At 44.4% G+C, this 25,256-nt stretch overlaps 1 long non-coding RNA gene across 1 annotated transcript; it reads left to right on the top strand.

The window, feature by feature from the left end:
• Nucleotides 1–1,444: 1,444 nt before the first annotated feature.
• LOC136328999 (uncharacterized) lies at nucleotides 1,445–25,043 on the top strand. The gene is made up of 4 exons (XR_010730128.1): nucleotides 1,445–1,582; nucleotides 17,189–17,461; nucleotides 18,497–18,650; nucleotides 20,921–25,043. It is a non-coding gene; the product is annotated as an uncharacterized lncRNA (long non-coding RNA).
• The last annotated feature ends 213 nt before the right edge of the window (nucleotides 25,044–25,256 follow it).

The following is a 25,256-nucleotide window of genomic DNA, read 5'->3' as shown; positions in this document are numbered from 1 at the left end:
GACAAATAATGTATTATTTCTAAAAAAACAAAAACAAAATAAAGAAGTAGAAAGTAACTCATAGACACAGAGAACAAATAGATGGTTGCCAGATGGAGGGGGGGGGTTGCTGAGGATGGGTGAAAAATATGATAGAGATTTAAAAATACAAATTGGCAGTTATAAATAGTCATGAAGATATGAAGTACAGCATAAGGACTATACTGTCAACAATATTGTAATACCTGTATGATGCCAGGTTGCACTAGATTTATCAGGAGAATCACTGCATAAGGTATATAAATGTGTAATCACTATGTTGGACACCTGAAACTAATATCATATTTTATGTCAACTGTAATTGAAAAATTAAAAAAAAATTAAAAAATAGAATCATTCATCATGCCTCAACCTACTTGATTTTTTAGTAATTTAGCAACTTGACTATTGTGACTTCATTTTTTTTTCTTTCTATTGCTCATGCAAAATGATTAAATCACTCTATAGTTTAAGTTACTGTCAGCTGAGTATTGAGATTTTTGCAACTTAAAGCATTCTAACTGAAACAAATTTCTATCTTGGAGGAATGTTGTAAAGATTAACTGAGATACTGTATTGGGAGCTGATCAATAGCTGCTGGTTGACACAGTCACAGCAAAGAAGAGGTGCAGTGATACTTTCCCCCTAACTTCTTACGTTTATTTTATTTTTCTCCCCTCCTTTTTTGGGTGTGTGTGCTATCACTTATGGCACAGGGTCAGTGTCTAAAGCTAATAGTTGCACTGTACTTTCCTTGCAGATTCACAGTAATTTCTCTGGAAATGAGACAGAGAGTGTGAATTCCACAGAAAAGCCTATAAACCCCCTTGCCTAGGCCCATAGACATAGGAGGCTGGCTATCCCCGAAAGGGGCTAGGTCTGTAGGAAAACTCCCTCTTAAAAATCATATTAGGGAAAAAGAGATTGTGACTTATGAATAGGTTGGAAAGAGGCTAAACACAAAAGCACTTTTCAGCCTTTATGTAATCCATTGCTTACACCACCCCCACCCCCCAGCCTTTTCATACTATTGAATATCTATAGAAGAACAGAAAAACTTTCCATTTCTCTTACATACCTGACCTTCAGGTAGTGGAACACTCTGAGAAAAATAGTTAGAACTTAACTAGTAGATGAAAATAGTAGACAAACATAATTTTACTAGACGATAGGCCACTAGGTAAAGCAGAGTTATTAATCAGTAGTGACCTTTTAGAAGCTTGCGCCAATATTGTTGTTGCTGCTCTCAAGTTATTGTATAACTGTACTTAGAATGGTTTACCACCTGATTTATAGCTTAAAGGAATGTACTAACCTCTTCCTGGAATAATTATCCACGTTAAAGCAAAAACTACTATTAATCAATGGATTCTGCATACCATGTGATTATAACTTAGTGTACAAAAATAAAGCTATACTAGCCATTGGTAGAGATGCCTGACAGATGAACTAAAGAATTCGGCTCTCTCACTCATTTCTCGTGGATGCTGTCCATTCCTGTGGGACACCTGGATTCCCCCTGGGGTGGGACCCTGGCACTTGGCACCCTAACAGAGACCTGCAGGTAAGCTCCCTCGATTTTTGGATGGCTAGGACCCCACCATAGGGTGCTGCAGACCCCCCTGTGAAGGAAGACAGGGTAAGAGTAGGTGGTAGTACATAACTTAAATTTTGAGAAGTTATGGGCCATAATGAGTCTAAAGAAAGGATTCTTTATTGATACTATTAATAGCATGCTTACTAAGAAAGGTTAAAGGTTTCTAGGCATCAGATAAGCAGATTTTTGCATTTTGTTCAAGATTGTTCTCCCTAGCTTCCTGCAGAAGGGACTTTAAATTTAGAAACATGGATTAGGGTAGGACGACGTTAAAGACCTTTTATGAAATTCACGGACCTGAAAAGGTCCCTGTTGATACATTTGCATTATGAAGCTTGATTAAAGATGCCTTAGATCCAGAACATGAGGCGCATAAATTTTCAAAAGAAACTGCTTCTCCAAAAGAAAATACTTCTTTAATAAGATCCAGAAGGCGCGCCCCAAATATAAGGCTTCAGACGCCGCCAAATTCCCGGGAGCGCAAGCGGAGAAGCCGCCGCAGTCGCCGCCTGGCAACCAAGCGGCCTCCGGCTCAGCCTGGCTGCGGTCCCCTCTTGGAAGCGCAGGGGGCCACTCGCGCGGGCGGCGGATAGGACGTGTCCCACGGTTGGCCCTACCGGGTGCGCAGCGCAGCTTCCTCTGCTGGAATGTACGGCCCCCGCGAGCTCGCGGCGCAGCAGCAGAGGAAGCGCGGCGGAGGCCTCGGGCCCCAGATCCCGGTGGCCACGGGGGTGGCGGCAGTGGCGGCTTTGCGTCAGACTGACCTTTGTGCTAGCGGGGCTCGGCTCTGCCCGGGAGGCCCAGCCCCAGGAGAGGAGCGGGAAAGTATTCCCCTCCCAGATAAGCTAAACCTGCCTTTCCGCGGGGGGGTTGAAATGGAGTATTTCGGCTGCCGGTTGTAGCAGCTATTAGAATTTAAGAATGATCAGAAGACTGAGATGCTTTCTAAAGTTGTGTTATTATCTGATTTTATTTGGTAAATAAAAAGACTTAAGAATTTGGGAAAATTACAGCTTTTCCCCGTTATTCTCTTTCTGTAAACTCATTTTATTTCTTTCCTGTTCTATGCCTGAAAAGAGGGCGAAGGGAACGCCTGTTTGGTTATGGCTAAACAGAATCTCATAAACGGCCGTTCTCGAAACTTTTCAAGAGAGAGTTCTGTTTAGTTTCTATCCTTTATGTTCCTATCAAAATAGCCCTGCATAAAGATCAAGCAGGCCATGTTCTAATCTCTAAAATTTCGGGTTTCTGATTGTCTGATTTGTCTACTTTGTCTGATTGTTTGTGTTTGGTCTTTGTTTAATGTTGTCTAAATGTGATTTTTTAAGTTCTTGCATGCCAAAATTGGATATGCTGGCTGTAAAGCCAGTAGCCACAGCCCCCATCACAGCCGCCTGGCCCATGCAGGTTCGCATTAGATTCAGACAGACAGATGGTAATGAAACAATAGAGAGAAGAACTGGTGGGCCATTACCTTTAATCCTAGCTTGCACCCAGTGGGCAAGTAAAAACACACACTGGGCTCCAAAACCCACTCATTCAGTGCTCACAAAGCTACTGACTTAGCTGAGTTTCCTAGAATCAAAGGTTTCTAGCTCACTAGCCTTATTCACCTCTGTTCCCCATCTCCTTCTCTCTGCACAAACTCTGCACGAACTGGCTTCTCCTTTAGCATTCTGCCATCTCAGCTGCTTCCTCTCTCCTCCATGTGGCCTTTTTCTGCTCTCCTCCTAGAACATAATCCCTCTTTTCCCCAGAATAACCTCTTCCCCGGGAACAACGTGATCTCTCTTCCTTTTAAAACCTTTTGGCACAAAAGCCCTCTCCCAACACATGTTAACATAATCACGCCCATCCCAAGCAGGAAGGGCAACTAATATCATCACCTGGGAGATGGGCTTCCACGTGGGCAGTGCTTAATATATTTTATCTGCCCAAAACTGGCTCTATCTAGTATTATAAAAATATCAGCCCTACAAATTTTTAATTTTAACTGAAACAAAGTAAAGCACGCTCATTTAAATTTAAATAGAATAGAATGTGGATCCTAAAGACTTGCTAATTTTGGCTTACCTGCTTCAAACTTCAGGCTGCTTGCTGCAGCTGCAAAGCTTGAGACAGTAGATTTACCTAACAAAGGTGTAGGTTTTTTGTTTGTTTGTTTTTTGTTACAGAGACAGAGAGTCAGAGAAAGGGATAGACAGGGACAGACAGACAGGAATGGAGAGATGAGAAGCATCAATCATTAGTTTTTCATTGTGCGTTGCGAAACCTTAGTTGTTCATTGATTGCCCCCTCACATGTGCCTTGACCGCGGGCCTTCAGCAGATCGAGTAAGGCCTTGCTTGAGCCAGCGACCTTGGGTCCAAGCTGGTGAGCTTCGCTCAAACCAGATGAGCCCGCGTTCAAGCTGGCGACCTCGGGATCTTGAACCTGGGTCCTCTGCATCCCAGTCCGACGCTCCATCCACTGCGCCATCACCTGGTCATGTTAGATTTTTTTTTTAATAAAGGAAAATAGTGAAAGGCACACTGGAATTTTCCAGCATTAATGTGCTCTTTAAATTGCCTGTTAATGGGGTAGAAATTTTTTTATGAGTATAGGAGAGTCATGTCCTGGAACTCCTGCAAATCTTCTTTATCATGCTTTTTACTTTAAAAAAATTTCTTTTCAATGCTGATGTACAGGGTTATTCAGCAGTTGAGAGATTCTGGAATCCTACAGGAGACGCCAAACCTGTTTCTTCTGCAAACTTTTAGCCTCTTTTATTTGATCTAGCTAATAACGCTGTTTTGTCTTTTTCCAAATAGCTCCAGATATACGGAAAAAGCTTATATAGGCGGATAAGGACCCTCAGACCCCTCAGCGAGATCTTCTTAGCATGGCTTTTAAGGTCTATAATGATCAAGAGGAACAGAAAAGGCAGACAGAGCCCAAAAGAGATCAGGCAAAATATCAGCTCTTGGCATACTCCCTTGAAGGCTCCAGCGGCCCAAAGGCACTTCATAGGACTCCATCAGGGCCCTGCTTCAAGAGTTATAACAAAGGTCATTTGAGCTAAAGCTTGCCTTTAAAAGGTTTTGTGACACCTTTAACTTTTCACATGTTACTGGCATCCCTTACAATCCACAGAGACAAGGTACAGTAGGAAGAACCCATCAAACCTTAAAAATGCAGATTCAAAAACTTTAGGAAGGTGAGTTAAAATATAATTCCCCACACCAACTCTTAAATCATGCTCTATTTATTATTAACAATCTTAATTCAGACAGTCAAGGCCACACTCGCATGTTGAAACATTGGAATCCGAATCTGGATAAGCCTAAACCAGGGGTTCCCAAACTTTTTACACAGGGGGCCAGTTCACTGTCCCTCAGACCGTTGGAGGGCCAGACTATAAAAAAAAACTATGAACAAATCCCTATGCACACTGCACATATCTTATTTTAAAGTAAAAAAAAACCCAAAACGGGAACAAATGCAATATTTAAAATAAAGAACAAGTAAATTTAAATCAACAAACTGACCAGTATTTCAATGGGAACTATGCTCCTCTCACTGACCACCAATGAAAGAGGTGCCCCTTCTGGAAGTGGGGCGGGGGCCGGATAAATGGCCTCAGGGGGCCGCATGTGGCCCGCGGGCTGTAGTTTGGAGACCCCTGGCCTAAACCAATGGTAAAGTGGAAGGATTTATTAACAGGTCAATGGAAAGGGCCAGATACAGTTCTAACCCAGGGGAGAGGGTATGCTTGTATATTTCCACAGGACGCTGACTCTCCTCTCTGGATCCCAGATAGGCTAATCCGCCATGTCTTACCAGAGGCCTCCACTGCCACCGCAGCCCCCCTCCTTATCTCAATCCTCCTCCTGATCAGTCCAGCCCAGAGGAGACTCTTGCACCATCTCGACCTCCGTCACTGATGCCTCTCCGGCAAAGGCCACCAAGGCAACGATTGTCACTACAGGAAGCTAGACGACCTCCTATTGTGGTCGACGGCTAGCTTACTCTACTCAAACCATCAACCCACCAACCTGGGGCCAGTTGAAGGCGCTATCTGAAGAGGCTCATTTACTTTGCAATCAACAAAATGTACATCGTAACCCTACTACTATGTTTGTTGCTATGCTAGCTGTGATTTCAACTCAGGTACTTACTGTTGGAGCTAGTGGATAAAATAAGTCTTATTGGGCTTATATTCCAAATCTGCCATTGGTTAAGCCTGTTACTTGGGGAGGGTATGATATACCTGTATTTAATAATCCTACTAAATTCTTAGGGGGAATCATCTAGTTCTTTTAATGTGCATAAAACTAACTCAAATTTCTCATTCTATTGAAAAATAGATAATGTACCTATATGTTTTATGTTTAATAATACTCCCAAGATTTCTGGGTGTTTTTCTGCTACACTTAAAACTATTTTGACTGACTCTCCTAAAAGTAATAAACCTGGGCAAGTAACAAGAGACTTATGGTCTCTCACAATTCTAATGCCCAGAGGCCCTGACCCCTATGTTTATAATCCTGTTACATTGCCCCCTAAGGCATTTCACCCATGTAAGCATAATCCTTAAAGTAAGGCATCTCAAGAGCCTTACTGGTGGTCAGTAGAAAATAGACTTGGTTTCCGCCCATGGCAAGAATGTGCATATCCCAATTATATAGATTATAAAGCATGTGCTGTTAAGTTCACTATACAAGATTGGTCTAAATCTTCTCCCGCTCATGATTATAGACCGCAAGTACAGCAGATGAAAGATGTATATCAGGGGTCCCCAAACGGGCCGCATGCCCCCTGAGACCATTTATCCGGCTCCCACAGCACTTCGAGAAGGGGCACCTCTTTCATTGGTGGTCAGTGAGAGGACCATAGTTCCCATTGAAATACTGGTCAGTTTGTTGATTTAAATTTACTTGTTCTTTATTTTAAATATTGTATTTGTTCCCGTTTTGTTTTTTTACTTTAGAATAAGGTATGTGCAGTGTGCATAGGAATTTGTTCATAGTTTTTTTTATAGTCTGGCCCTCCAACGGTCTGAGGGACAGTGAACTGGCCCCCTGTGTAAAAGGTTTGGGAGCCCCTGATGTATATAATTGGACAGATGAATATGATTCTCTAAAAGAAAATATTACACGTTGGCAGTCCAATGTGTGAATACCTGCGCAGCTGACTTATCAGGATGGATCCATCACCAGATATCAAACAATTAGGCTTCATCTTTCACACATTACAGGCAGCTTCTGAAGCACTTGCTCACCATCGAGAGAAGCGATTTATTGCAGAATTAATTTTAGGAATTACTGCCCTTATTGCTATTATAGGGTCTGTAGCTGCCTCTACTGCCGCTTTGGCTCAGTCTGTTACACTGCAAATCATGTAGATAGTTTATCTCAAAATATATCTCTTGCTTTAGCAGTACAGGAAACTACAGACAAGAAATTAGAAACAAAAGTGAACTCCTTGGAGGAGGCTTTTATTCACATAGGAAATGAACTGTTAGCTTTGAAGGTCAGGATGACTCTTAGGTGCCATGCAGGGATTAAATGGATATGTGTTACTCCTTTAGAATACAATCAGTCTATCATAGCATGGAATAATATACAGAATCATTTATTAAGTATATGGAGTAATAGTAATATTAGTTTAGATTTGAAAAGCTTACATCAGCAGATACAAAACTTAGGACACTCGGGCTCTTTGGTCTCTACTTTAAAAGTAGATCATCAATTTGTTGAAAATATTAAAAGTATGTTTTCTATGCATAGCCTGACCTCGTTGGCTACCGATATAGGCATAGTAATAGCTGTGGTAATCATTGCTCTTCTTATCCCTCCAGTCATCCTCCGACTCTTAAACAACAGTCTCCGGGAAACAGTGGTACATATTCAAAAGCTTCATTTAAGAAAAAAAGGGGGGAGATGTCAGGAGCCGATCAACAGCTACTAGTTGACACAGTCACAGCAAAGAAGAAGAGGCGCAGCGATACTTTCCCCCTAACTTCTTAAGTTTATTTGATTTTTTTCCTCTTCTTTTTTGGGTGTGCATGCTATCACTTATGGCACAAGGTCAGTGTCTGGAGTTAATAGTCGCACTGTGCTTTCCCTGCAGATTCACAGTAATTTCTCTGGAAATGAGACAGAGAGTGTGAATTCCACAGAAAAGCCTATAAACCCCCTTGCCTAGGCCCATAGACATAGGAGGCTGGCTATCCCCCGAAAGGGGCTAGGTCTGTAGGAAAACTCCCTTTTAGAAATCATATTAGGGAAAAAGAGATTGTGACTTATGAATAGGTTGGAAAGAGGCTAAACACAAAAGCACCTTTCAGCCTTTATGTAATCCATTGCTTACCCCCCCCCCCCCAGCCTTTTCATACTATAGAAGAATAGGAAACCTTTCCATTGTTCTTACATACCTGACCTTCAGGTGGTGGAACACTCTGAAAAAAAATAAAGTTAGAACTTAACTAGTAGATGAAAATAGTAGACAAACATAATTTTACTAGACAATAGGCCACTAGGTAAAGCAGAGTTATTAATCAGTAGTGACCTTTTAGAAGCTTGCGCCAATATTGTTGCTGCTCTCAAGTTATTGTATAACTGTACTTAGAATGGTTTACCACCTGATTTATAGCTTAAAGAAATGTACTAACCTCTTCCTGGAATAATTATCCACGTTAAAGCAAAAACAACTATTAATCAATGGATTCTGCATACCATGTGATTATAACTTAGTGTACAAAAATAAAGCTATACTAGCCATTGGTAGAGATGCCTGACAGATGAACTGAAGAATTTGGCTCTCTCACTCATTTCTCCCTGATGCCGTCCATTCCTGTGGGACTCCTGGATTCCTCCTGGGGCAGGACCCTGGCAATACTGCATGTCAAACTATCATTTTAACCAGGGGTCCCCAAACTTTTTACACAGGGGCCAGTTCACCGTCCCTCAGACCGTTGGAGGGCCGGACTACAAAAAAAAACTATGAACAAATCCCTATGCACACTGCACATATCTTATTTTAAAGTAAAAAAACAAAACGGGAAGAAATACAATATTTAAAATAACAAACAAATAAATTTAAATCAACAAACTGACCAGTATTTCAATGGGAACTATGCTCCTCCACTGACCACCTATGAAAGAGGTGCCCCTTCCAGAAGTGCGGCGGGAGCCAGATAAATGGCCTCAGGGGGCCGCATGTGGCCCGCGGGCCGTAGTTTGGGGACCCCTGATTTTAACCCTGGCCGCCTAATTCAGTTGGCTAAAGCGTCATCCCAATGTACCAAGGTTGTGAGTTAGACACCAGGTTAGGGCACATATAAAAATCAATCAATGAATGCATAAATAAATGGAACAACAAATTGATCTCTCCCCTTTCTTCTATCTCTGAAATCAATCAATCTAAAAAAAAAAACAAACCCCGTTTTTATAAAAACTATCATTCCATAAATGGCAACCTATAATTATTACTGTTAATATCTGGGGAAAATAAGGGCCAAAAAAATTTTGTTCATAGTAACCAACTTCTTTTGGGATGTCTACTAGCCAAGATAATCTTATTTCTGAGTGGCTGTAGTTTCTCTCCCATTTGCTAAAGAAATCGTTAAATTTGGGAATAGGTGTTGAAGCATAGGTTGAGGAATAATGCAAGATACTCATACCATGCCTTTGATCAATTAGGCCTGCCAATATCACTTGTTCTTCCTTGTATAGCCAGAAACCCCTCATCTATGCAAATGAATCAGTGTGTTTGTGTGTGTGCACGCGCAGTTCATTCTTACTTCCACAGTTTCTTCCTTATGCATTGAAATTTTATAGGTCAAGACCACCAAAGGGATTTCTTCTCACCATTACACTGTGATGATCAGCATCAATCATCAGATTTTACTCTTGTTCGCGTCTTTTTAAACTCCTGTAGCAGTTAGGAACTTCTATTAGTTGTTAATAACAGACTGAATATATTTGTGTGTGATAAATATGTAGTTTGGAGATAGGTGGTCTAGGCCTGGTTTGGTGATTCTGCGGCGTCATCAGAAACTTGAGTTCTTCTCTCTTTGTCTGAGCATGTAATTTCCACTGGAAAGCTGCCTCATGTTTCAAATATGGTCACTATAACTCCAATCATTCAGCCAACCTTCCAGATAGAAAGCAAAAGGATGAAGGGAAGAAAAAGAGAACACATCTCAACTACATATTTTCTCATCTTAAGGACATTTCCTGGAAGTCCACCAAACAGCATCTTTTTATATTTCATGGACCAGAAGTTAGTCATACGGGCATCCCTGTCAGCCAAGGAAGCTGGGAGATGCAGTCTCATCACTAAGGAAGCAGGGAAGAATGGATATTGAATAGAAACAATCAGATTATGCCTGGTGTCATCTTTACTCTGCTTGCCCTTCTTTCACTACCCAAGATCCACCTAAATCCTGATCTGTTTGGATTTTGCTTTTAAGGTTTATTATCTATTCTCAGTGTGGAGGGGCCATCTGTGGTGGTGTTAGCACCTCAACTGGAACATATTGAGCAACTCCACCCAGCTAGGCTGGGCTCTCACTTTAAACAGGTGCCTAATGCCTCCAGAGCAATCTGCCATTAATTTGCCAGGACCACAAAAAACATAGGAATAGAAAGTGCAAACAATCTATTATTTGAGCCTTTAGCATGTCTCATTTCATCTTTCCAACCAACAGCCCAAAGAGAAAAATGGCTTTATTAATCCTTATTTTATAGATGAGGAAACCAAGGATCAGGGAGGTTAAGTTACCCAACATAGCTGCGAATGGGATTTAAACTCAGGCATGTTTTATTTCAGAGCTTTTCCTACTTTACTGTATGTTCTAGAGAGTTCTAGACTGTCTCTTGAAAATCTAACTAGGCCCAAGTTGGCACCAGAGATGTCAGAGTCTGCCTGGGAGTCTGATTTTAGAGGCTGCTCTTGGCCCTTTGCCTATTTGCATAATGGAAGCTGGAGGGGTGGTAAAAAGGTTCACCATTGGTCTGGTCTTCAGGGCTGCCTTCTTTTCCATTGTGGCATACATAGAAGATGATAATATTTGAACAGCACAGAGGCTGAACTAGGCCCCTTTCGGCCACATCTCTTGCTGTTCCCTGTGCAAGGAACAGGAATGTGCTTTATTTGTTCCAGGCTCCAACCCAGGATCCCACATTCTATTTAGTTGTCCTGTCTCTTTAGTCTCCTGTAATCTGTGACAGTTCCTGAGTCGTTCCTAGTCTTTCATGACCTTGACACCTTTGGAAAGTAATGGTCAGTTATTTTTGTAGACTATTTCTCAGATTGGTATTGTTTGATGTTCTCCTAGGATTAGATTGAATTTATGCTTTTTTGTCAAGAATGTCAAGAATGCTATGTGCCCTTCTCAGTTGATCATATCTAAGTCTACCACGGTGCCAGTACATCTTATCACTGGTGATGTTGACCATGATCATTTGGTTAGGATGGTGTCTGCTGACTTTCCCCACTATAAAGTTATTATTTTACTCTTTGCAATTAATAAGTGTCTTGAAGGAGATAATTTACACTAACTTTCCCGTTCCCTTCAAAGTTCTGCCCAATAATCTTAGCATCCAGTTGTGGATCTTGCCCATGGTATTCTAAACTAATTTTTATCTGTCCCTCATTCCCTCATCTATTAAATTTTCTATAAAGAATATTTGCCCTTTCTCCCATATTTATTTATTCAACTATTTATATGAGCATTGACTTTGTCTTTTATTCTATGAATTGTAATCCAAGACTATCATTATTTTGCTGATTAAATTGTACCAGCTCTGGCCCTGGCTGGTTGGCTCAGCGGTAGAGAATTGGCCTTGCGTGTGGAAGTCCCGGGTTCGATTCCCTATCAGGGCACACGAGATAAGTGACCATCTGCTTCTCCACCCCTCCCCCTTCCCTTTCTCTCTCACTGTCTCTCCCTCTTTATCCCCCCCCCCCCCTCCTGTAGCCATGGCTCCAATTGTTTGAGCAATTTGGCCCTGGGAGCTGAGGATGGCTCATGGCCTTGCCTCAGGTGCTGAAATAGCTTGGTTGCCAAGCAAAGGAGCAGTGGCTCCAGAAAGGCAGAGCATCACCCTGTAGGGGGCTTGCCAGGTCGATCCTGGTCAAGGTACATGCGGGAGTCTGTCTCTCTGTCTCCTTGCCTCCCATCTCTCACTTAATTAAAAAAAAAATTGTTGCAGCTTTGACCATTGGAAACTTCTTCAGATTAGCTCCTGTGCTCTTTTGATATGACATGGCCTTGGGAAGGGGTGCTACTCCTTACTTTCTGGAACCGCAAAAAGTCTCCAGATTTATCTTGGATTTCCCTGCCTCGGTCCCATAATCATGCACTTTTCTAAAGGGGCCGTGGTTTCTTTTACTAGAAAAAGGTATTTAGAGAAAAAGGCCTGCATGCTCAGTGGCATTCTATATCATTGTAATGTTGCAGGAAAGGAACCTAATGGAGGACAGACACTCAGACAACAGTGTAAGAGGAAAGAGAATTTATTAAGCTGGCACAGCACGTGGGACTATAGCTTCAAAGACACATGCTCCCCAAAATTAGATTTCATACACTTATATACCATTTACAGCAGTGGTCCCCAACCCCTGGGCCATGGACCAGTAGCGGTCCGTGGGCCATTTGGTACCGGTCCGCAGAGAAAGAATAAATAACTTACATTATTTCTGTTTTATTTATATTTAAGTCTGAATGATGTTTTATTTTTTAAAAATGTCCAGATTCCCTCTGTTACATCCGTCTAAGACTCACTCTTGACCCTTGTCTTGGTCACGTGATACATTTATCTATCTCACCCTGAAGGCCGGTCCGTGAAAATATTTTCTGACATTAAACCGGTCCGTGGCCCAAAAAAGGTTGGGGACCACTGCTTTACAGAACACAAGTTCACATACATGGATCTTGTGATTCCTTTGTCTAGAGATACATAGGTCAGTCATACGATTTCAGGATGGGAGGGGGCTAGGTGATGTCAGAGGATAAGCATTTGTAAATCTCCCATTAAGGAGAAAGAAAGGGGAGAGGAAAGGGCTACTCAAATTTCCCTTCCCCCTCCTATATTCCTGGCTGTTTACCTTCCTCACGTGTGGAGAAGGGAGGGGGTCCGAGTCTCCTTCCTTCTTCCTCTCAAAACCTTCTAGTACAAAAACCTTTCCACTGACAATATAATAGCCCTTCCTAAGCAGGAATGCGATTGGCCATCTTGAGCTGGTGTAAATCACACACAAGTATAAAAATCATATTTACAAAATCTCTCTGAAAGCTTGGCCTAAATCATAAAATTCCTTTTAAGCCTCTTAGTAAAAGAAGGTTTCTTATCTCAATAAGACAGTAGTCAATATGTGATTCTAATTTTACAGATGAGAAGTATGGAGATCGGTGAGGTCACATGATTGCCCAAATGTTATCCAGGTCACAAGTGGCAGAAAAATTCAAAACAAGGCACATCCTGCCTCTGAACCTCTCCAGTAGTGTCAATGCCTTATTTATTATAAATAATAATTGTTACTTGGCAGAAAACATGCAGATGTGCTAAATAAATGTGCTTTCTAGCTGATGGAATGTCAAATAAAAGAAACTTATACATAAAAACAAACTTGGCATTCAAGATATACTTTCGCATCAATTTTGTTAATTGAGTCATCATTATCATTAACTATTTCTGGATTTGTATCTCTAGTAGTAAAACTATCCCTACTGTTCAGTTGTACTTAATTTTTTTCTGGAACGTGGTAGGGCATATGTAAAAAAAAAAAATTAAAAACATAAAAGAATAAAAACAATGGCAGTTTCACTTCTTGGGTCCCCGCGGTCTTGGATGGAAACTTGGTGGCAGAGTTCACCTGCTCTCCCTCCCTCCAGTCTGCCATGTTGCTTTAGAAAGCTAGGACACCAAGGTTTAGGCATGTGAGTGGCTCGCACTGACAAATGCTGGGCAGAGTCACACTTTCATTGAGATCTCCAGGTTGAATTCTCACCTGCCTTTGACCCCATGATCTGTCAATTACAGTTCTGGATAGGACAGCAGTATCCCGAAGGTGCAGGCTGGGCAGGGTCCCTGGAGAATTCTCTGTACCTGGTGGCATTCTCTGACCTTTGGTCAACTGTGACGCCTGACCCACACTGCTGGGGGAGAGACCTAACACTGCCATTCCCTTCCTGTTTTTCTGTCTTTAATCCTTAACACTGAAACTGCCTCCTGCTTCAGTAGTGGCTAAGAATCTAAGATAACTAGAGAGAGGAAAAACAGTGGCTTGACTGAATGAGATTGATCCAGAGGCAGGAGACTTGGTTTCTAATCCTGGCTTTGCACTAACTAGTTGTTTACATCAGGCAAAATCTCTCTTCTTTCCAAGTGTCACTTACCTGGCCTTAAAATGACAGATTTGGACTAGATGACCTCTAAGGCCCTATGGAGCTTTGTCCGAAATTCTTGGAAGCTTCAAATTTCTTTCCAGAATTTCCCTAAAAGGGGAAGCCTCAGTCTCATCGGTAGAACTCTTGTGCCACCTAGTGGCCAACTCAGAGCCTCTTTTTTCCTAAAATGACTTCTGTTTAAAGGTCTGGGCTGAGCTGAAGCAGGCGAACAAAGCCAGCTCAGCCCGTCCTTTGCAGCAGTGTGGCAAACTGCCAGACCTGGGAAAAACACATGTTTAATTCATATCCTAGAAAGATATTTTCTGTGAACACACTGCCACTTCCTGTGGCAAAGGCCTTGGTGTGGTGGGCATGTGGTTACAAAGCCAGGCTCTCAATGTCAGAAACACTCAGGGAGGTGCCCCGATAAATGCTCTCAGGAGGAGATGTGTTTGGGTTACTCCCTGTGTGCTAATCTGTACATGCCGTACTTAATGCTTTCAGTTGCTCCCCAGTTAACTCTCATTAAGCATGCATGCAATGCTTCCATCCTGGGCCATCCCCCGCTGCCAGACCCTCGTCCAGGCATCAGATGCAGAAAGAGGAAGAAGGATCCCTTGGATCTCCTGCTGACTTTGGAGCAATCCTTCAGCATTTGGAGGGTCCATCTGGGTTTCTCCTTTCCCTGACATTCCCATCTAAATGTAAACCATTTTTGAAACCGGCCTGACCCTCAATTTGAATCACCTGAGTCATGCTTGAGCTGTGGTGCATTATCCCACCCACCCTGGCATTTGCCAGATGTTGCCACTAACCCTGGAGTGGCAGCCACTACCTGATTGCTCGTCACTCTCTCATGACTGCTGTTTGCTCAAAGCAGGAATTCCATGTCTTTGCTTTTAGTTTCTATATCCTGGTGAGACAACTACAGAGCGCATTATTGGTGCCCTTTGTACAGGCAAGAAAACCAAGTCCAAACACAAATTAGGTGACTCTCCCCAGGTAGTCAAACAGGGAGTGGTGAGTGCCAACCACCAAGGCTTTCATTTTCTCCTCTGTGAAAGGAAGAGGCTGGACTAAGGTATCTTGCCTTCCAAAACTCCTTGTGTATAAGGAAAGGGCATTTCTGATTTGTGAATTTCAATAGTGCTAACCCTGATCTATCCAAATAAAATGAGTCAGTGAAGATATCTGTGCTTAGTAACTAAGTATCATTTATCTGGCCAGGTGGATTTATTCAGATTGTTCACGTGGGTTTCCTTCCTTCCCTCCCTCCTTCCTTCCCTCCCTCCTTCCTTCCTTCCTTCCTTCCTTCCTTCCTTCCTTCCTTCCTTCCCCCCTTTCTTCCTCCCTTCCCTCCCTCCCTACCTCCCTCCCTCCCTTCCCTCCCTTCCTTTTCCTTCCTTCCTTCCTTCCTTCCCCCCTTCTTCCTCCCTTCCTTCCTCCCTTCCTCCCTTCCTCCCTCCCTCCCTCCCTTCCTTCCTTCCTTCCTTCCTTCCTTCCTTCCTTCCTTCCTTCCTTCCTCCCTTTCTTCCTCCCTTCCTTCCCTCCTTTTTTTCTTTCCTTCTCCAAGTGACCTGCCCTGCTCTTTGGCACAAAATTTCATTCCCAGGTTATAACTCCTTTAGGGCACTGATGGCACGTAGGTTTCGTCCTGAGTGCCCATCAAATCAGGGAGCACTGGCTGTTGGGAACTCTGTGTTAATGTTTCTGAGGCAATGTTCTCAGGCTCCATGGGGGAGTGATCGATTAGACATGTCTGCCGTGGGCTCAGGCTGGGTAAATGTGAAAGGTTAGGGCTATATCTATGTCAGCAGTGAAGAATTTGAGAGGGGCAAGGGAAACCACATCATGCTAAGGGACAGGGGTACTTAGAAGCAGAGAAGGGATGGGAATCCAAGCCTCCTCCCTTCAAGTTCAGCTGCCTCCCACTCAAGTCATCCTCTTGTGGGGTGTCATGGCAATCAGGTGCTTAGATGATGCTTTTTGATGCTGATGATAATGATGATGATGATGAAATTGATGGTGCCATAACAGCAGGCTCTCTGCCGCTCTCTCTGAGAAATGGTGCATGCCCATAGATGTCTTTCTTCCTTCCTGTGGGACAGAGAGCCTTTATACATGACAGAATGACTGGGTGGCTTGAAGGAATTAAAATATGCCTTACTCTTTCTGACCAGTTAGTTCCAAGAGAGACTTCTAAAAGATATGCTTTGTACACTGACAGGTAGCAGCGGGAGGAGAGCCTCCTACACTGCAGGTGGGAGCAGGGCAGAGAAGGGAGGGCAGGGAGACAATGAGGCCAGCTTCGTGCCTCCACAGAGGAGCATCTGAATGAACAGTACTGGCTCGTGGTCTTCTAAATGGCAAAGGCGCGGTCCCAGAGCGGGGCTGTGAGGGGTGCCCCGCCCGGAGGGACTTGCTGTACTGTGAGGGAACATTCTGTGCTACCTGGTTGGCAGTGAGTGCCCAGTCCATCAGCTGCCCCGACTGCGTACCAAGGGCCCGATGGCCTTCTCATGGGGCAACCCGCAGTTTCTGCCCTGATCAGAGGCCTGGGCTTCACATTCCCACAGAGCAGGTGTGCCTGCGGCAGTCCATCTGTCTTTCCTTCAGCTGGGAGGCAGCTCGGCCACCCTGCGTGTGCACGGAGAGCATTTACCCAGGCTCGGGATGGAGGACGCTGCCTGGGTGGAGAGGCAGCCTGGGCTCTGGGCCTGGGAGACTCTGGCACCTACCCAGGGCCCTGGAGCCTGAATGCCCTTCTGTTCACAGTGCAATAAAAGCTACTCTTTCAAACAGCATCTGAGCTGCCAAGACACCAGGTAAAAAGAGTGCAGCTGACATGTTGCTAGGGAGGGATTCTTCAAGCTCCATGAGCCATGACACTTCTCCAGGGCAATCCGGGAGCGAGCAGTGACCCAACCCTGTCTCTGAGCCACCAGAGGAAGGGCTCAGGGTCCTCGTGGGAAAGGCCTTTCTTCTCTGCAGCGGTCAGCCTTCCAGTCAGAGCCTCAGGACGAGGCCTCGTCCCCTCTCCTCCTCCATCACTGTCCATCCACCCGCTCAGCTCCCCCATACTCCTCCATCTAACGAAGTAGCAGATGTTAGAGGCACTGCGGCTGACCCATGAGGAAGTCCCATAACAGAAGAAACCTAGTTCCTGCTGACTCTCTAAGAGGCCTTCTCTTCTGCAGGGCGGTTCCTCTTTCTGACCTACAGGGAAACCCCAAGAGGCCGGCGTGTCGGTTTCCATACCAGGATTGTCACCACCGGGCTCGAACCATGAGTTGGGTCCTGAGGAACCTAAAATCACTGCCAGAGGCGAACCCGTTATCCAGCTGAGACCTGGGATTAGTCTCGTCTCGGAGGAGGATCCCACACGGACCCTGCGGGCGAGGAGGAAACCCAGGCCAAGGGGAGTCCGGCCAGTCGAACCATCCTCACCCTCGGAACGGGGTCGGGACATGGTAAGCATTCCTGACCCAAGTCATCATGTCGGGTTTCTTGACCCACCTGGTCCCAGATCCAGGGATTTCTTTGTACTTTATTGTTGACAGAGGCTGTTCTCGTGTATAAATACACTCCTTGACCCTGTCAGCAAGAAGAGTCCTCAGACGAATAAGTGAACAAGGATGTATTGAGTATCCACTACATTCCAGACCCTGTGCCAGGCTGAGGGTCCCCACGGGTTCTCAAGAGGCTTTCATACATGGAGAAAAAAACCCAGTACAAAATATTCTGGGTACGGTGTAGAAGACCATGCTGGGTTCAGGAGGGGCACAAAGTAGCAGCTATCATTTCCTCCACACGAAAGGAGTTGGAGGAGGGGATTGTCTAATTTTCCAGTGGGAGCTCTATCTGTCCATTAGAAAGGACAGCTGTCCCGGGAGAAGCCACTCCTCTGGCACAAGCTTACCCAGGAAACCCCAAATAGAGGTTTTCTTCATTAAGAGTTGTTTATCTAAGAAACAGTCTAAGTTGGGAAGAAAATAAATAAATAAAAGAAACAGAAGAAACAACACACCCATGACCAGGGACTCGAACATGGCCAGGGAAATCTGGCTCGTGAGCCGCACCTTGTGATCATCGCGGGCCAGCTAAGAAAAAAGCACTTTCAGTGCCCACTTCCGGCCTGCCCCACCACATCACCATGATGGTCTGGGTGATACCAGCACCCAAACTCACGATTTCGGTTATTGTAGTTTTTCATGATTGCATCCGTCCACGTGCCCTCTCCAGGAGAGGTACTGTCATAGTTACGATATACAGCATGTATACTAACATAGAAACACTTTATACCGTGGACAGTGATTCACAGCTAAAGGACCAAAGCCAGCTCCTTCCTGATCTTGCCAATGTCACTGCTGAGCATGGATACAGAAAGACTAGATTATAACGTGAACCATCAGAATGGCAAGAGTTCAAGGAGCATGCTCTTTTGCTAGTTGTTATTTCATTTCATTTATCTTTTTTTCTCTTGCTGGATTCCTTGGTCTCTGCAGGCTTTGGGAAGCCACACATCAGTTATCACAACCTCGGAGAATGCATAGAATTTACAAGCCTTGCACTGTGGAGAAACTCCATGCCCTTTGGAGGTGCCCCTCAACCTCCACTAATGGCTGTGCCCAATTCGCCTGCTCTCTGGACCTCAACGGGGTGTGTGAAACCAGAAACCCTGGCACCTTCTTGGTGCCAGTATGTCGACCGCTTCCTGAGCTTTGATTTCTCTGGCCTTTCCCAAGCAGCAGTAACAGAAGGAGGCAGCTCTTTGTCCTTGGTGCCCCAGGCTGATTTCCCACCAGGTGCCATCCGCAGGGCATGGCAGGAGGAACACGGGTATTGCACCTGAGTGGCAGCCAGGTAGAGCCAGGAGCAAACTTTACTTTTGCTTTCACTAATTGAAAATCATAATCTAGGCCTGACCAGGCGGTGGCTTAGTGGATAGAGTGTCGGACTAGGATGCGGAAGAACCAGGTTCAAGACCCCGAGGTCGCCAGCTTGAGCACGGGCTCATCTGGTTTGAGCAAAAGCTCACCAGCTTGGACCCAAGGTCACTGGCTTGAGCAAGGGGTTACTCAGTCTGCTGCAGCCCCACGGTCAAGGCACATATGAGAAAGCAGTCAATGAACAACTGAAGTACCACAACAAGAAGCTGATGATTGATGCTTCTCATCTCTCTCTGTTCCTGTCTGTCCCTGTCTATCCCTCTCTCTGACTCTCTCTCTGTCTCTGTAAAAAATAAAATAAAATAAATTAAAAAAAAGAAAATCATAATCCAGGCTATATGCTGCTATTAAAAAATAATTCCTGGGTTTAAAAGCAGTAAACTATCCATTGCCACAGGTTACTTTGAAGACATGCTTTTTGTCCATGAGGAGGCTTTACTCCCTACCTAGAAACAATCCTGGAGGGGGAGTGGGAGGGAGAAGGACTAGAGGACAGAAGGATTGCAGAGAGGGGGCCCCACACAGTCACTTCAGGCTGTAACCTTCCGAGCAAAGAAAATGGTGAGCGCTTGGCTCAGTAGTTGCTTTGCACTTGAGGGCCGCAGCTCACTGGGCCACAGCTCTGAGACCCGGTGGTCAGTCTTTCTTAGGCACTGCACTGCAGCTCTGAAACTCAAGGCTTGTCCCAGATATATAGCTCCTGTGCTCGTTGTCCAGTTTTAGGCTGTCGTACAGAATCATAGTCTATTCAGGAGAGGACTTGTACTCAACATGCCTTTGATATGTAGTTATTCCTCCCACCTCCCACACACAACGGCAGACACTGCTCTGGGCACCAAAAATCCAGTAGTGAACCCAACACACTTGTTGTCCTCATGGGGCTAGCATCCTTTGGAAGGAGACAGACAATAAACAAATAAGCACAGTAACATACCACATAGCACCTGGTAGTGATTGGCACCAGGAAAAGCATAAACTGGTGGGAGGCGCTGAGCTGCTCTGGGTGGGGTGGTCAGGGAAGGTCTGTGGATGGACTGACCTCTGAGTGCAATCCTGGACGAAGAGCTTTTCAAGGGAACAGCAGGCGCTCAGTAGGGGGAAGCACATGGCAAAGGGCACTGTGGACATGAAAGACAGCTACTATGTTTGCATGAAGCATGTTGTGTGCTCCTGACATACATTGTCTCCTTCGGTGGTCACAGCAGTCCTGTGACACAGGTATAGTCATTTTCCCATTTTATAGAGGATGAAACCGAGGCGGAATGATGACCTCACTGGCCTCAGATCGCACAGGTAGGACAAGGCAGAACTGAGGCTTGAACCTGCATCTAGTCCGATTCCAAACCGCTCAGTCCCTGACCTGCACCCTCAGAAAGCACTCCAGCCACGGCTTTGTGTGGGGGAAGGGTTCTTTCCAGGCTGGGTGATGCCCCGAAAGCGAAGACAAAGAGGAAGGCGCTTTGCTCACTATACAAATTGCTTTCTTTGGTGCTTGTGTTCTCTTTCTTACTTGGAAACTGTCTCACCAAAGCTGCTTCTCAGGGCTTCCTGCGTCTTTGCTGCTTCACTGTTTTATGAAGGGAATGTGGCTGTTGCCAGGATGCCCATGGACGCCACTCTGGTCCTCAGCTGTACTTCAGGGCTTCCTGGTGGAGCTAAATCAGTTGCACGGCTCTTTCAAGAACCTAGAATCTGAGGCTCACATTGGATGGGTTTCTTCATTCTCAAGTTAGCCCTAAAATCACAAATGCCTATCAAAGGAGGGCCATCTTGCGAGTGTTTCACCCAGCAGAACCACACGGACACAGCGCATGTGGGGATCAAGTGCAGCCATTTGGAACCAGTTAGTCTGCAGTTTTGTGGAGTAAAAACAAAATCTGCACGCTCCTACGCGGATGCATCAGTAATCCTCCCTGAGCCTCAGCGTCCTTATCTGAAAAATGGGAATAATCATGCCCGTTTCTCTCCACCTTTTTTCAGCAGTGATAACATTCTCCGGGAGAAGGTGCATCTTGGGAAGGAGCGCCTCCCTCCCTCCCCGGAACCGGAAACCGACGGAGCACCCCGCACAGTCCTTCTCCTGGTGTGAAATTCCTGGGTGCTCTCAAGTTACCCTGGTGCTCACTCATCTTCAAACAGTAGTTCTCTGTGTTGGCTGCTCTTCTACTGTCTTCAGGAGAAAAACCAACGTCACCAAAGCATGTCACTTTAGGCAGAAGCAGTATGGAAAGTACTCTGAGTCAAAATGAGGAGGAAATCATCTCAATAAACACATTTTGGATGAAAAACAAAACAAAACAAATCCTAGATGACCCAAAATACAAATATATCTACGGGAGGCTGTAGATGTGATCAGTGTTTAAGGAATGGATGCTGAGCCAGTCCCTCTGAGTTCAGATTGTATGTAGCTCTGCCGCTGACTAGCTATGTTACCATAAATGACTTAACTGACATCTCTGAACCCTTTGAATAGTAATAGTATTTACCCCAGGGTTACTGTGAAATTTAATAAGTATGTGTACACACACACACACACACACACACACACACACACCAATAGTCTCTGACAAATTAAGCAGCATTTAAGTGTTGGCTATTATTATAAGAGAAAGACCAGGGAAGTGCCGGTGCTTGATACTGGGGTCTAAAAGCAAATTAGCAAAAGAGAGAAAGAAAAAAAGACAAGCTCAAGGATCTTCCAGCTAACACCATGTAGCTTAAGGGAAAACGGTACCTGGCCATGAGTAAGATACTATTTCTTCAACATCCAGAAAACAATATTCTCTAGGAAAAGCAATCCAAAGTGTGCCCAGAAACAGTGGCTCCGTGGCGGAGGACGCCCTGGACCTGGTGTGTGTGTGTGTGTGTGTGTGTGTGTGTGTGTGTGTGGTGGGGGACAGCACAGTTCCGGCCTCTGCAGGCAGAGAGCAGGAGGGAAGCCAGTGCAGGCTGCCTTGTCATTAGTTAATTTCTCAGGGGCTGCGGTAATCAGAAGGCTCATTAATGTGTTTCATCCCGCCTTTCATTTAGAGAATGGGTAGTAAATGTAAATGCAGTGCACTTAGAAACCTTAAGAAGCATTCAGTGCCGTAGTAGGAGGGGTGAAACCCTGTATGCCTCTAAGGAAACGAAAAAACCCAGGAGGGCTTCTTTAATCACAGAAAGCGGAGCGATTCTAACTCAACAGCAGCAGAGGCTCCCTGTGGCTTTTCAAAATATATCATTTGGATCTGGTTGTCCCTCTGCTCTTGTACAGTGTTTAAAGATGCCATGCTTCATCCATATTAATATTCCTCCCAGCAGGGAGTGTAATCCTGACAGGCAGCTTCCAGGGACCAAGGGTTGGCAGGGCCTCCCTGAGCTCATTGAGATGTGCAGCAGAAAAGGCTGCAGAGAGGCCGCCAAAGGGTCCCGCACCAGGGGCTCGGCTGCTGGGCCAGGTTAGGGGCACAAGCCAGTGGCTTCTCTAATTCTTCAAGGCTAACCTCAGGGTTACACATGCTTTCCTTTGCTCTAATCTTGACCTCCCCTGAGAAAGTGCTTGAAACTGAGCAAATTCCATCTTCTCTGTGAAATCAGCATGTTTCTGGGGACCTCTTGCATAGACCCGGACTGATTCTTCTTCTTGGCTGTGCCTTTTAAATCAATATATAAAGCACTTGGAACAGTGCCCCGCTCACTGTAAGCCCTCTGAGTTAAGAGTTTACTAAGTCATAGTGTTGTTATTAACCGCCAGCAGACAGTGGGCCTCAGGATTTGGAGGCTTCCATTTTTCCCATGTTCGACATGGGGCTTGCTGATAGTACTGCTATGCAAGTCATCTCACAACCAGCCACAGCATCTTGGATTGTGACTCGCCCCGCCATCCTTCTTATTTTTCCATCTTCATCTTTGATCCACTTAGGTCGGTAATAACTACTCTTATTCTTACCCTCCCCCCAATGTGGGGAGGAGGTCTGGGCCTAGGTCTACTCTCCTCCACACCCCCAGAATAAGATACGCCTCTGGTGGGAAGAAGGTTAGCCCAAAGGAAGTATTAGTAATAGATAATCAAGAAATAGATCTAGATTGACTAGCTTCATACAAGGCTCTATAAATAAATATTAGAGTATTAATCACCACAGTGCTTGGCAAGTAATAATACACCCCACAGTCCTTTTCTTTGCCACTACTTCGGGCCTCAGGAAGATGAGCAGGATGAGAATCATGGGGTGGGGTAACTAACCCAAAATACTGTAAACTATCCCAGCTGACTGGTCACCCCATCTTATCATCGGGACCTTCTCTGACCTCCAGGATCAAGGGAACCAGAAACAGCACCTTCAAGGTACAAGAGGCACGGGAGAGGCGCCCCCACTCCCAGATCATGCACACCAAGCTGCGGCAAACTCGGTTGGCTCATTCCCACTTTCAAATAATAGGCCATTCTGCCTTGGGGAGAGAGAAGTGAGTGACCCTTCCCAGGGCCATTCCAGCTGGGTGGCCCATTTCAAATAACCCATTAGTATGAGAACCGCAGTTGACTTGAGCTAATCCAGGCCCCTCTGTCCCTGCAAACACTGGAAGGGCACACGTGTCTGTGTGAAGACGAAGTTGTTTCACTTTCCATGGCATTTTCCCACCAAAGGCTTTATTTCTCTCAAAACCTGGTTTTGCTTGACTTGCCAGATGAAACATGACGTGAACTTACGGAAATCATCTGCTAAGGGAAATGAACCCAAGCTCAGTGAGAGACGTTTTGCTGCTTTTTCAAAGCCCATCAGTCAACCTGTCTTCTAAGTAAAATAGAATTTTGCTCTCAGGCAAAGGCAGCAATTATTTCAATTAGTGATTTTGTATTAGATATAGAAGGTAACGAGAACTAAAGATACTGAGCCCAGACTAATGATTTACTATATATGCGTCTCTTTCCTGTTCTAGCTAAGGTGGGAAATAAACCTAGTAAAGCAGCTGTGAGGTGACGGGCTTCTTTTCCTTTGTGCCCCCCCTCCCGAAGAATGAATCACAATCCATCATTGCCTGATGAAGAGACAGCACAGCCTTGAGACCACACAGACGTGGGATGCCAGCGGTACTCAGCCCACCCTGGGTCCAGTACTGCCCTTGGTGCACTGGGACCCATGCAGAAAATGGAAAACTACGAGGTTGTATAGTAGTTAGTGAAGTTTTTGTCTCTGTTGATGAAGTAAACTAAGGAAATTCCAAGGATCTAAAAGTACTTTTGTTCAAGATCTTCTTAGACCATTCTTTTTATTTTAAATATATGCATTTTTTTAGGATAGAAGGGAGGGAAGGCAAGGGGTGGGAGACAGAGCGAGAGCAAAGTATACCATGTTCTACAAAGACTTTGACCAAACTGGGTTAATGTGGCAGAAAGAACGGAAGAAGCTGATTGGCTTTTGCACACATAGCACATTTAAAGTTTCTGCTTTGATTAGTGCCTTTAGGTGTTGTCTGAAAAGTCTATCACTGAAGCAAAGACTGACAGTACTTCAAGGAGTAATTGATAAGTCCGTGATCAGAGTGGGAGATTTAGCAGATTTTTCTTAGTAACTAATAGCTCAAAGTATTAGCCAAATATTCAGTAAAGTTATAAAGATTTTGAAGAACATGATTAACAAGTTTGATGTATAGGACTTATATAAAACAAGACACTCAACCGTTGGTGAATACACACCGTTTCCAAAAAATCATACAATACATTTATGAAAACTGATGATGCATTAGGGCATAAGGCAAATAAAATTCTCAACAAATTTCAGGGAACCAGTATCATAAGACTATATACAATTAAGTTAGAAAATCTGTGAAAATTATGTTAAAGTCTCCATACATTTTGAAATTTAAAAGCACATTACTTAAAAATCCAGAGACAGAAAGTTTATGGTTGCTAGGGGCTGGGGGGAGAGAGGGTTGTGGAGGCACTGCTTAATGGTATAGGGTTTTCTTTGGGGGTAATGGAAATGTGTTGGAACTAGATAGAGGTGCTGGTTGCACAACACTGAGAGTGTACCAAATTGTACACTTCAATATGGTTAACTTGATGTTATGTGAACTTCAATAAAAAAGAAGTGCTCATATCTCTGTGTTTAAATCCTAATCTGTGAATTCATGGGTATGTAGTTTGTGCAACTTTTTCAAGCTCTATACATTATAACATATACACATCTCTGTATTTATGGTTATGTTTTCTATATTATGCCTCAATAAAAAGTTTAAAATTTAAAACACATTACTTAACTCATAGGCCAAAAAGGAAAATCATACTGTAAAGTATAAAAAACAAGAACTACATGATACTACACTCAAATTTATG

This window comes from Saccopteryx bilineata, chromosome 3, assembly GCF_036850765.1.
Source record: "Saccopteryx bilineata isolate mSacBil1 chromosome 3, mSacBil1_pri_phased_curated, whole genome shotgun sequence".
In the NCBI taxonomy this organism is placed as follows: domain Eukaryota; kingdom Metazoa; phylum Chordata; class Mammalia; order Chiroptera; family Emballonuridae; genus Saccopteryx; species Saccopteryx bilineata.
Note: the sequence above shows the minus strand (reverse complement) of the source record. Positions and strands in the feature narration are given on the sequence as shown.